This window comes from Hydractinia symbiolongicarpus, chromosome 4 (genome assembly GCF_029227915.1).
Source record: "Hydractinia symbiolongicarpus strain clone_291-10 chromosome 4, HSymV2.1, whole genome shotgun sequence".
Lineage (NCBI taxonomy): Eukaryota > Metazoa > Cnidaria > Hydrozoa > Anthoathecata > Hydractiniidae > Hydractinia > Hydractinia symbiolongicarpus.
In genome coordinates this window covers 2,575,819-2,588,098 of record NC_079878.1, presented here as the reverse complement: position 1 = coordinate 2,588,098, position 12,280 = coordinate 2,575,819, and positions in this window count along the sequence as shown.

Genomic DNA, 12,280 nt, shown 5'->3' with positions numbered 1-12,280 from the left:
GTGTTTACTCCCTGGGTACTTTCTTTGTATACTTTTGACTTTACGGGCCGAGTCGGGGATTTCGGGAAGTCCGGGTTTTCGTTTGCCGGCGATTAAACTTCTTTTATTCAGCGTCTCATCAAAAATGAAAACATTTTTGAAAACTACAAGTCTCATGCGTTTTAGTGGTGAAAAGATAATTTAAAAAATAGTTTTGGAAATGAGTTTACTCACAGGGTACTTTCTTTGTATACATTTGACTATACGGGCCAAGCCCAGGATTTCCCGAAATCGCGGGTTTTCGTTTGCCGGCGATTAAACCACTTTCATTAAACGTCTTATCAAAAATGAAAACATTTCTAAAAATTACAAGTCTCATGCGTTTTAGTGGTGAAAAAATAATTTAAAAAATCGATCGGGAAATGAGTTTACTCCCTGGGTACCTTCTTTGTATACTTTTGACTATACGGCCAAATCCGGGATTTACGGGAAATCGCGGGTTTTCGTTTGCCGGCGATTAAACCACCTTCATTAAGCGTCTCATCAAAAATGAAAACATTTCTGAAAACTACAGGTCTCATGGGCGTTAGTGGTTAAATATTAATTTAAAAAATCGTTCGGGAAATGAGTTTACTCCCTGGGTACTTTCTTTGTATGCATTCGACTATACGGGCCAAGCCCGGGATTTACGGGAAATCGCGGGTTTTCGTTTGCCGGCGATTAAACCACTTTCATTAAGCGTCTCATCAAAAATGAAAACATTTCTGAAAACTACAAGTCTCATGCGTTTTAGTGGTGAAAAAATAATTTAAAAAATCGTTCAGGAAATGAGTTTACTCCCTGGGTACTTTCTTTGTATACTTTTGACTATACGGCTCGAGTCCGGGATTTACGGGAAGTCGCGGGTTTTCGTTTGCCGGCGATTAAACTTCTTTTATTCAGCGTCTCATCAAAAATGAAAACATTTCTGAAAACTACAAGTCTCATGCGTTTTAGTGGTGAAAAAATAATTTAAAAATCGTTCGGGAAATGAGTTTACTCCCTGGGTACTTTCTTTGTATACTTTTGACTATACGGCTCGAGTCCGGGATTTACGGGAAGTCGCGGGTTTTCGTTTGCCGGCGATTAAACCACTTTCATTAAGCGTCTCATCAAAAATGAAAACATTTCTGAAAACTACAAGTCTCATGCGTTTTAGTGGTGAAAAAATAATTTAAAAAATCGTGCGGGAAATGAGTTTACTCCCTGGGTACTTTCTTTGTATACTTTTGACTATACGGCCCGAATCCGGGATTTACGGGAAGTCGCGGGTTTCGTTTGCCGGCGATTAAACTTCTTTTATTCAGCGTCTCATCAAAAATGAAAACATTTCTGAAAACTACAGGTCTCATGGGCGTTAGTGGTTAAATAATAATTTAAAAAATCGTTCGGGAAATGAGTTTACTCCCTGGGTACTTTCTTTGTATGCATTCGACTATACGGGCCAAGCCTGGGATTTACGGGAAATCGCGGGTTTTCGTTTGCCGGCGATTAAACCACTTTTATTAAGCGTCTCATCAAAAATGAAAACATTTCTGAAAACTACAAGTCTCATGCGTTTTAGTGGTGAAAAAATAATTTAAAAAATCGTTCGGGAAATGAGTTTACTCCCTGGGTACTTTCTTTGTATACTTTTGACTATACGGCTCGAGTCCGGGATTTACGGGAAGTCGCGGGTTTTCGTTTGCCGGCGATTAAACTTCTTTTATTCAGCGTCTCATCAAAAATGAAAACATTTCTAAAAACTACAGGTCTCATGGGCTTTAGTGGTTAAATAATAATTTAAAAATTCGTTCGGGAAATGAGTTTACTCTCTGGGTACTTTCTTTGTATGCATTCGACTATACGGGCCAAGCCCGGGATTTACGGGAAATCGCGGGTTTTCGTTTGCCGGCGATTAAACCACTTTCATTAAGCGTCTCATCAAAAATTAAAACATTTCTGAAAACTACAAGTCTCATGCGTTTTAGTGGTGAAAAAATAATTTAAAAAATCGTGCAGGAAATGAGTTTACTCCCTGGGTACTTTCTTTGTATACTTTTGACTATACGGGCCGAGTCCGGGGTTTACGGGAAATGGCGGGTTTTCGTTTTCCGGCGATTAAACTTCTTTTATTCAGCGTCTCATCAAAAATGAAAACATTTTTGAAAACTACAAGTCTCATGCGTTTTAGTGGTGAAAAGATAATTTAAAAAATCGTTCGGGAAATGAGTTTACTCCCTGGGTACTTTCTTTGTATACTTTTGACTATACGGGCCGAGTCGGGGATTTACGGGAAATCGCGGGTTTTCATTTGCCGGCGATTAAACCACTTTCATTAAGCGTCTCATCAAAAATGAAAACATTTCTAAAAATTACAAGTCTCATGCGTTTTAGTGGTGAAAAAATAATTTAAAAAATCGTGCGGGAAATGAGTTTACTCCCTGGGTACTTTCTTTGTATACTTTTGACTATACGGCCCGAATCCGGGATTTACGGGAAGTCGCGGGTTTCGTTTGCCGGCGATTAAACTTCTTTTATTCAGCGTCTCATCAAAAATGAAAACATTTCTGAAAACTACAGGTCTCATGGGCGTTAGTGGTTAAATAATAATTTAAAAAATCGTTCGGGAAATGAGTTTACTCCCTGGGTACTTTCTTTGTATACTTTTGACTATACGGGCCGAGTCGGGGATTTACGGGAAATCGCGGGTTTTCATTTGCCGGCGATTAAACCACTTTCATTAAGCGTCTCATCAAAAATGAAAACTTTTCTAAAAATTACAAGTCTCATGCGTTTTAGTGGTGAAAAAATAATTTAAAAAATCGTGCGGGAAATGAGTTTACTCCCTGGGTACTTTCTTTGTATACTTTTGACTATACGGCCCGAATCCGGGATTTACGGCAAGTCGCGGGTTTCGTTTGCCGGCGATTAAACTTCTTTTATTCAGCGTCTCATCAAAAATAAAAACATTTCTGAAAACTACAGGTCTCATGGGCGTTAGTGGTTAAATAATAATTTAAAAAATCGTTCGGGAAATGAGTTTACTCCCTGGGTACTTTCTTTGTATGCATTCGACTATACGGGCCAAGCCCGGGATTTACGGGAAATCGCGGGTTTTCGTTTGCCGGCGATTAAACCACTTTTATTAAGCGTCTCATCAAAAATGAAAACATTTCTGAAAACTACAATTCTCATGCGTTTTAGTGGTGAAAAAATAATTTAAAAAATCGTTCGGGAAATGAGTTTACTTCCTGGGTACTTTCTTTGTATACTTTTGACTATACGGCTCGAGTCCGGGATTTACGGGAAGTCGCGGGTTTTCGTTTGCTGGCGATTAAACTTCTTTTATTCAGCGTCTCATCAAAAATGAAAACATTTCTAAAAACTACAGGTCTCATGGGCTTTAGTGGTTAAATAATAATTTAAAAATTCGTTCGGGAAATGAGTTTACTCTCTGGGTACTTTCTTTGTATACATGGGAAATGAGTTTACTCCCCGGGTACTTTCTTTGTATACTTTTGACTATATGGGCCGAGTGCGGGGTTTACGGGAAATGGCAGGTTTTTGTTTGCCGGCAATTAAACTTCTTTTTTTTAGCGTCTCATCAAAAATGAAAACATTTTTGAAAACTACAAGTCTCATGCGTTTTAGTGACGAAAAGATACTTTAAAAAATCGTTTTGGAAATGAGTTTACTCACAGGGTACTTTCTTTGTATACATTTGACTATACGGGCCAAGCCCGGGATTTACGGGAAATCGCGGGTTTTCGTTTGCCGGCGATTAAACCACTTTCATTAAGCGTCTCATCAAAAATGAAAACATTTCCGAAAACTACAGTTCTCATGCGTTTTAGTGGTGAAAAAATAATTTAAAAAATCGTTCGGGAATTGAGTTTACTCCCTGGGTACTTTCTTTGTATACTTTTGACTATACGGGCCGAGTCCCGGATTTACGGGAAATCGCAGGTTTTCGTTTGCCGGCGATTAAACTTCTTTTATTCAGAGTCTCATCAAAAATGAAAACATTTTTGTAAACTACAAGTCCCATGCGTTTTAGTGGTGAAAAAATAATTTAAAAAATCGTTCGGGAAATGAGTTTACTCCCTGGGTACTTTCTTTGTATACTTTTGACTATACGGGCCGAGTCCGGGGTTTACGGAAAATGGCGGGTTTTCGTTTTCCGGCGATTAAACTTCTTTTATTCAGCGTCTCATCAAAAATGAAAACATTTTTGAAAACTACAAGTCTCATGCATTTTAGTGGTGAAAAGATAATTTAAAAAATCGTTCGGGAAATGAGTTTACTCTCTGGGTACTTTCTTTGTATACTTTTGACTATACGGGCCGAGTCGGGGATTTACGGGAAATCGCGGGTTTTCGTTTGCCGGCGATTAAACCACTTTCATTAAGCGTCTCATCAAAAATGAAAACATTTCTAAAAATTACAAGTCTCATGCGTTTTAGTGGTGAAAAAAAAATTTAAAAAATCGTTCGGGAAATGTGTTTTTTCCCTGGGTACCTTCTTTGTATACTTTTGACTATACGGCCGAGTCCGGGATGTACGGGAAATCGCGGGTTTTCGTTTGCCGGCGATTAAACCACTTTCATTAAACGTCTCATCAAAAATGAAAACATTTCTGCAAACTACAAGTCTCATGCGTTTTGATGGTGAAAAAATAATTTAAAAAGTCGTACGGGAAATGAGTTTACTCTCTTGGTACCTTCTTTGTATACTTTTGACTATACGGGCCGAGTCTGGGATTTACGGGAAATCGCGGGTTTTCGTTTGCCGGCGATTAAACTTCTTTTATTCAGCGTCTCATCAAAAATGAAAACACTTTTGAAAACTACAAGTCTCATGCGTTTAGTGGTGAAAAAATAATATAAAAAAACGTTCGGGAAATGAGTTTAATCACAGGGTACTTTCTTTGTATACATGGGAAATGAGTTTACTCCCCGGGTACTTTCTTTGTATACTTTTGACTATATGGGCCGAGTCCGGGGTTTACGGGAAATGGCGGGTTTTTGTTTGCCGGCGATTAAACTTCTTTTATTCAGCGTCTCATCAAAAATGAAAACATTTCTGAAAACTACAGTTCTCATGCGTTTTAGTGGTGAAAAAATAATTTAAAAAATCGTTCGGGAAATGAGTTTACTCCCTGGGTACTTTCTTTGTATACTTTTGACTATACGGGCCGAGTCCGGGGTTTACGGAAAATGGGGGGTTTTCGTTTTCCGGCGATTAAACTTCTTTTATTCAGCGTCTCATCAAAAATGAAAACATTTTTGAAAACTACAAGTCTCATGCATTTTAGTGGTGAAAATATAATTTAAAAAATCGTTCGGGAAATGAGTTTACTCTCTGGGTACTTTCTTTGTATACTTTTGACTATACGGGCCGAGTCGGGGATTTACGGGAAATCGCGGGTTTTCGTTTGCCGGCGATTAAACCACTTTCATTAAGCGTCTCATCAAAAATGAAAACATTTCTAAAAATTACAAGTCTCATGCGTTTTAGTGGTGAAAAAAAAATTTAAAAAATCGTTCGGGAAATGTGTTTTTTCCCTGGGTACCTTCTTTGTATACTTTTGACTATACGGCCGAGTCCGGGATTTACGGGAAATCGCGGGTTTTCGTTTGCCGGCGATTAAACCACTTTCATTAAACGTCTCATCAAAAATGAAAACATTTCTGCAAACTACAAGTCTCATGCGTTTTGATGGTGAAAAAATAATTTAAAAAGTCGTACGGGAAATGAGTTTACTCTCTGGGTACCTTCTTTGTATACTTTTGACTATACGGGCCGAGTCTGGGATTTAGGGGAAATCGCGGGTTTTCGTTTGCCGGCGATTAAACTTCTTTTATTCAGCGTCTCATCAAAAATGAGAACACTTTTGAAAACTACAAGTCTCATGCGTTTTAGTGGTGAAAAAATAATATAAAAAAACGTTCGGGAAATGAGTTTAATCACAGGGTACTTTCTTTGTATACATGGGAAATGAGTTTACTCCCCGGGTACTTTCTTTGTATACTTTTGACTATATGGGCCGAGTCCGGGGTTTACGGGAAATGGCGGGTTTTTGTTTGCCGGCGATTAAACTTCTTTTATTCAGCGTCTCATCAAAAATGAAAACATTTTTGAAAACTACAAGTCTCATGCGTTTTAGTGGTGAAAAGATAATTTAAAAAATCGTTCGGGAAATGAGTTTACTCCCTGGGTACTTTCTTTCTATACTTTTGACTATACGGGCCGAGTCGGGGATTTACTTGAAATCGCGGGTTTTCATTTGCCGGCGATTAAACCACTTTCATTAAACGTCTCATCAAAAATGAAAGCATTTCTGCAAACTACAAGTCTCATGCGTTTTAGTGGTGAAAAAATAATTTAAAAAGTCGTACGGGAAATGAGTTTACTCTCTGGGTACCTTCTTTGTATACTTTTGACTATACGGGCCGAGTCTGGGATTTACGGGAAATCGCGGGTTTTCGTTTGCCGGCGATTAAACTTCTTTTATTCAGCGTCTCATCAAAAATGAAAACACTTTTGAAAACTACAAGTCTCATGCGTTTTAGTGGTGAGAAAATAATATAAAAAAACGTTCGGGAAATGAGTTTAATCACAGGGTACTTTCTTTGTATACATGGGAAATGAGTTTACTCCCCGGGTACTTTCTTTGTATACTTTTGACTATATGGGCCGAGTCCGGGGTTTACGGGAAAAGGCGGGTTTTTGTTTGCCGGCAATTAAACTTCTTTTTTTTAGCGTCTCATCAAAAATGAAAACATTTTTGAAAACTACAAGTCTCATGCGTTTTAGTGGCGAAAAGATACTTTAAAAAATCGTTTTGGAAATGAGTTTACTCACAGGGTACTTTCTTTGTATACATTTGACTATACGGGCCAAGCCCGGGATTTACGGGAAATCGCGGGTTTTCGTTTGCCGGCGATTAAACCACTTTCATTAAGCGTCTCATCAAAAATGAAAACATTTCTAAAAACTACAGTTCTCATGCGTTTTAGTGGTGAAAAAATAATTTAAAAAATCGTTCGGGAAATGAGTTTACTCCCTGGGTACTTTCTTTGTATACTTTTGACTATACGGGCCAAGCCCGGGATTTACGGGAAATCGCGGGTTTTCGTTTGCCGGCGATTAAACCACTTTCATTAAGCGTCTCATCAAAAATGAAAACATTTCTGAAAACTACAGTTCTCATGCGTTTTAGTGGTGAAAAAATAATTTAAAAAATCGTTCGGGAAATGAGTTTAATCCCTGGGTACTTTCTTTGTATACTTTTGACTTTACGGCCCGAGTCCGGGATTTACGGGAAATCGCGGGTTTTCGTTTGCCGGCGATTAAACCACTTTCATTAAGCGTCTCATCAAAAATGAAAACATTTCTGCAAACTACAAGTCTCATGCGTTTTAGTGGCGAAAAAAAAATAAAAAAAAAATCGTTCGGTAAATGAGTTTACTCTCTGGGTACCTTCTTTGTATACTTTTGACTATACGGGCCGAGTCCGGGATTTACGGGAAATCGCGGGTTTTCGTTTGCCGGCGATTAAACTTCTTTTATTCAGCGTCTCATCAAAAATGAAAACACTTTTGAAAACTACAAGTCTCATGCGTTTTAGTGGTGAAAAAATAATATAAAAAATCGTTCGGGAAATAAGTTTACTCCCTGGGTACTTTCTTTGTATACTTTTGACTATACGGGCCGAGTCCGGGGTTTACGGGAAATGGCGGGTTTTCGTTTGCCGGCGATTAAACTTCTTTTAATAAGCGTCTCATCAAAAATGAAAACATTTTTGAAAACTACAAGTCTCATGCGTTTTAGTGGTGAAAAAATAATTGAAAAAATCGTTTTGGAAATGAGTTTAATCACAGGGTACTTTCTTTGTATACATGGGAAATGAGTTTACTCCCCGGGTACTTTCTTTGTATACTTTTGACTATATGGGCCGAGTCCGGGGTTTACGGGAAATGGCGGGTTTTTGTTTGCCGGCAATTAAACCTCTTTTTTTCAGCATCTTATCAAAAATGAAAACATTTTTAAAAACTGCAAGTCTCATGCGTTTTAGTATCGAAAAGATACTTTAAAAAATCGTTTTGGAAATGAGTTTACTCACAGGGTACTTTCTTTGTATACATTTGACTATACGGGCCAAGCCCGGGATTTACGGGAAATCGCGGGTTTTCGTTTGCCGGCGATTAAACCACTTTCATTAAGCGTCTCATCAAAAATGAAAACATTTCTGAAAACTACAGTTCTCATGCGTTTTAGTGGTGAAAAAATAATTTAAAAAATCGTTCGGGAAATGAGTTTACTCCCTGGGTACTTTCTTTGTATACTTTTGACTTTACGGCCCGAGTCGGGGATTTACGGGAAGTCGCGGGTTTTCGTTTGCCGGCGATTAAACTTCTTTTATTCAGCGTCTCATCAAAAATGAAAACATTTTTGAAAACTACAAGTCTCATGCGTTTTGGTGGTGAAAAGATAATTTAAAAAATCGTTCGGGAAATGAGTTTACTCCCTGGGTACTTTCTTTGTATACTTTTGACTATACGGGCCGAGTCGGGGATTTACGGGAAATCGCGGGTTTTCGTTTGCCGGCGATTAAACCACTTTCATTAAGAGTCTCATCAAAAATGAAAACATTTCTAAAAATTACAAGTCTCATGCGTTTTAGTGGTGAAAAAAAAAATTAAAAAATCGTTCGGGAAATGAGTTTTTTCCCTGGGTACCTTCTTTGTATACTTTTGATTATACGGCCGAGTCAGAGATTCACGGGAAATCGCGGGTTTTCGTTTGCCGGCGATTAAACCACTTTCATTAAGCGTGTCATCAAAAATGAAAACATTTCTGCAAACTACAAGTGTCATGCGTTTCAGTGGTGAAAAGATAATTTAAAAAATCGTACGTTAAATGAGTTTACTCTCTGGGTACCTTCTTTGTATACTTTTGACTATACGGGCCGAGTCCGGGATTTACGGGAAATGGCGGGTTTTTGTTTGCCGGCAATTAAACTTCTTTTTTTCAGCGTCTCATCAAAAATGAAAACATTTTTGAAAACTACAAGCCTCATGCGTTTTAGTGGCGAAAAGATACTTTAAAAAATCGTTTTGGAAATGAGTTTAATCACAGGGTACTTTCTTTGTATACATGGGAAATGAGTTTACTCCCCGGGTACTTTCTTTGTATACTTTTGACTATATGGGCCGAGTCCGGGGTTTACGGGAAATGGCGGGTTTTTGTTTGCCGGCAATTAAACCTCTTTTTTTCAGCATCTTATCAAAAATGAAAACATTTTTAAAAACTGCAAGTCTCATGCGTTTTAGTATCGAAAAGATACTTTAAAAAATCGTTTTGGAAATGAGTTTACTCACAGGGTACTTTCTTTGTATACATTTGACTATACGGGCCAAGCCCGGGATTTACGGGAAATCGCGGGTTTTCGTTTGCCGGCGATTAAACCACTTTCATTAAGCGTCTCATCAAAAATGAAAACATTTCTGAAAACTACAGTTCTCATGCGTTTTAGTGGTGAAAAAATAATTTAAAAAATCGTTCGGGAAATGAGTTTACTCCCTGGGTACTTTCTTTGTATACTTTTGACTTTACGGCCCGAGTCGGGGATTTACGGGAAGTCGCGGGTTTTCGTTTGCCGGCGATTAAACTTCTTTTATTCAGCGTCTCATCAAAAATGAAAACATTTTTGAAAACTACAAGTCTCATGCGTTTTAGTGGTGAAAAAAAAAATTAAAAAATCGTTCGGGAAATGAGTTTTTTCCCTGGGTACCTTCTTTGTATACTTTTGATTATACGGCCGAGTCAGAGATTCACGGGAAATCGCGGGTTTTCGTTTGCCGGCGATTAAACCACTTTCATTAAGCGTGTCATCAAAAATGAAAACATTTCTGCAAACTACAAGTGTCATGCGTTTCAGTGGTGAAAAGATAATTTAAAAAATCGTACGGGAAATGAGTTTACTCTCTGGGTACCTTCTTTGTATACTTTTGACTATACGGGCCGAGTCCGGGATTTACGGGAAATGGCGGGTTTTTGTTTGCCGGCAATTAAACTTCTTTTTTTCAGCGTCTCATCAAAAATGAAAACATTTTTGAAAACTACAAGCCTCATGCGTTTTAGTGGCGAAAAGATACTTTAAAAAATCGTTTTGGAAATGAGTTTACTCACAGGGTACTTTCTTTGTATACATTTGACTATACCGGCCAAGCCCGGGATTTACGGAAAATCGCGGATTTTCGTTTGCCGGCGATTAAACCACTTTCATTAAGCGTCTCATCAAAAATGAAAACATTTCTGAAAACTACAGTTCTCATGCGTTTTAGTGGTGAAAAAATAATTTAAAAAATCGTTCGGGAAATGAGTTTACTCCCTGGGTACTTTCTTTATATACTTTTGACTATACGGGCCGAGTCCGGGATTTACGGGAAGTCGCAGGTTTTTGTTTGCCGGCAATTAAACTTCTTTTTTTCAGCGTCTCATCAAAAATGAAAACATTTTTGAAAACTACAAGCCTCATGCGTTTTAGTGGCGAAAAGATACTTTAAAAAATCGTTTTGGAAATGAGTTTAATCACAGGGTACTTTCTTTGTATACATGGGAAATGAGTTTACTCCCCGGGTACTTTCTTTGTATACTTTTGACTATATGGGCCAAGTCCGGGGTTTACGGGAAATGGCGGGTTTTTGTTTGCCGGCAATTAAACCTCTTTTTTTCAGCATCTTATCAAAAATGAAAACATTTTTAAAAACTGCAAGTCTCATGCGTTTTAGTATCGAAAAGATACTTTAAAAAATCGTTTTGGAAATGAGTTTACTCACAGGGTACTTTCTTTGTATACATTTGACTATACGGGCCAAGCCCGGGATTTACGGGAAATCGCGGGTTTTCGTTTGCCGGCGATTAAACCACTTTCATTAAGCGTCTCATCAAAAATGAAAACATTTCTGAAAACTACAGTTCTCATGCGTTTTAGTGGTGAAAAAATAATTTAAAAAATCGTTCGGGAAATGAGTTTACTCCCTGGGTACTTTCTTTGTATACTTTTGACTTTACGGCCCGAGTCGGGGATTTACGGGAAGTCGCGGGTTTTCGTTTGCCGGCGATTAAACTTCTTTTATTCAGCGTCTCATCAAAAATGAAAACCTTTTTGAAAACTACAAGTCTCATGCGTTTTAGTGGTGAAAAAAAAAATTAAAAAATCGTTCGGGAAATGAGTTTTTTCCCTGGGTACCTTCTTTGTATACTTTTGATTATACGGCCGAGTCAGAGATTCACGGGAAATCGCGGGTTTTCGTTTGCCGGCGATTAAACCACTTTCATTAAGCGTGTCATCAAAAATGAAAACATTTCTGCAAACTACAAGTGTCATGCGTTTCAGTGGTGAAAAGATAATTTAAAAAATCGTACGGGAAATGAGTTTACTCTCTGGGTACCTTCTTTGTATACTTTTGACTATACGGGCCGAGTCCGGGATTTACGGGAAATGGCGGGTTTTTGTTTGGCGGCAATTAAACTTCTTTTTTTCAGCGTCTCATCAAAAATGAAAACATTTTTGAAAACTACAAGCCTCATGCGTTTTAGTGGCGAAAAGATACTTTAAAAAATCGTTTTGGAAATGAGTTTACTCACAGGGTACTTTCTTTGTATACATTTGACTATACCGGCCAAGCCCGGGATTTACGGAAAATCGCGGATTTTCGTTTGCCGGCGATTAAACCACTTTCATTAAGCGTCTCATCAAAAATGAAAACATTTCTGAAAACTACAGTTCTCATGCGTTTTAGTGGTGAAAAAATAATTTAAAAAATCGTTCGGGAAATGAGTTTACTCCCTGGGTACTTTCTTTATATACTTTTGACTATACGGGCCGAGTCCGGGATTTACGGGAAATCGCAGGTTTTCGTTTGCCGGCGATTAAACTTCTTTTATTCAGAGTCTCATCAAAAATGAAAACATTTTTGTAAACTACAAGTCCCATGCGTTTTAGTGGTGAAAAAATAATTTAAAAAATCGTTCGGGAAATGAGTTTACTCCCTGGGTACTTTCTTTGTATACTTTTGACTATATGGGCCGAGTCCGGGGTTTACGGGAAATGGCGGGTTGTTGTTTGCCGGCGATTAAACCACTTTCATTAAGCGTCTCATCAAAAATGAAAACATTTCTGAAAACTACAGTTCTCATGCGTTTTAGTGGTGAAAAAATAATTTAAAAAATCGTTCGGGAAATGAGTTTACTCCCTGGGTACTTTCTTTAT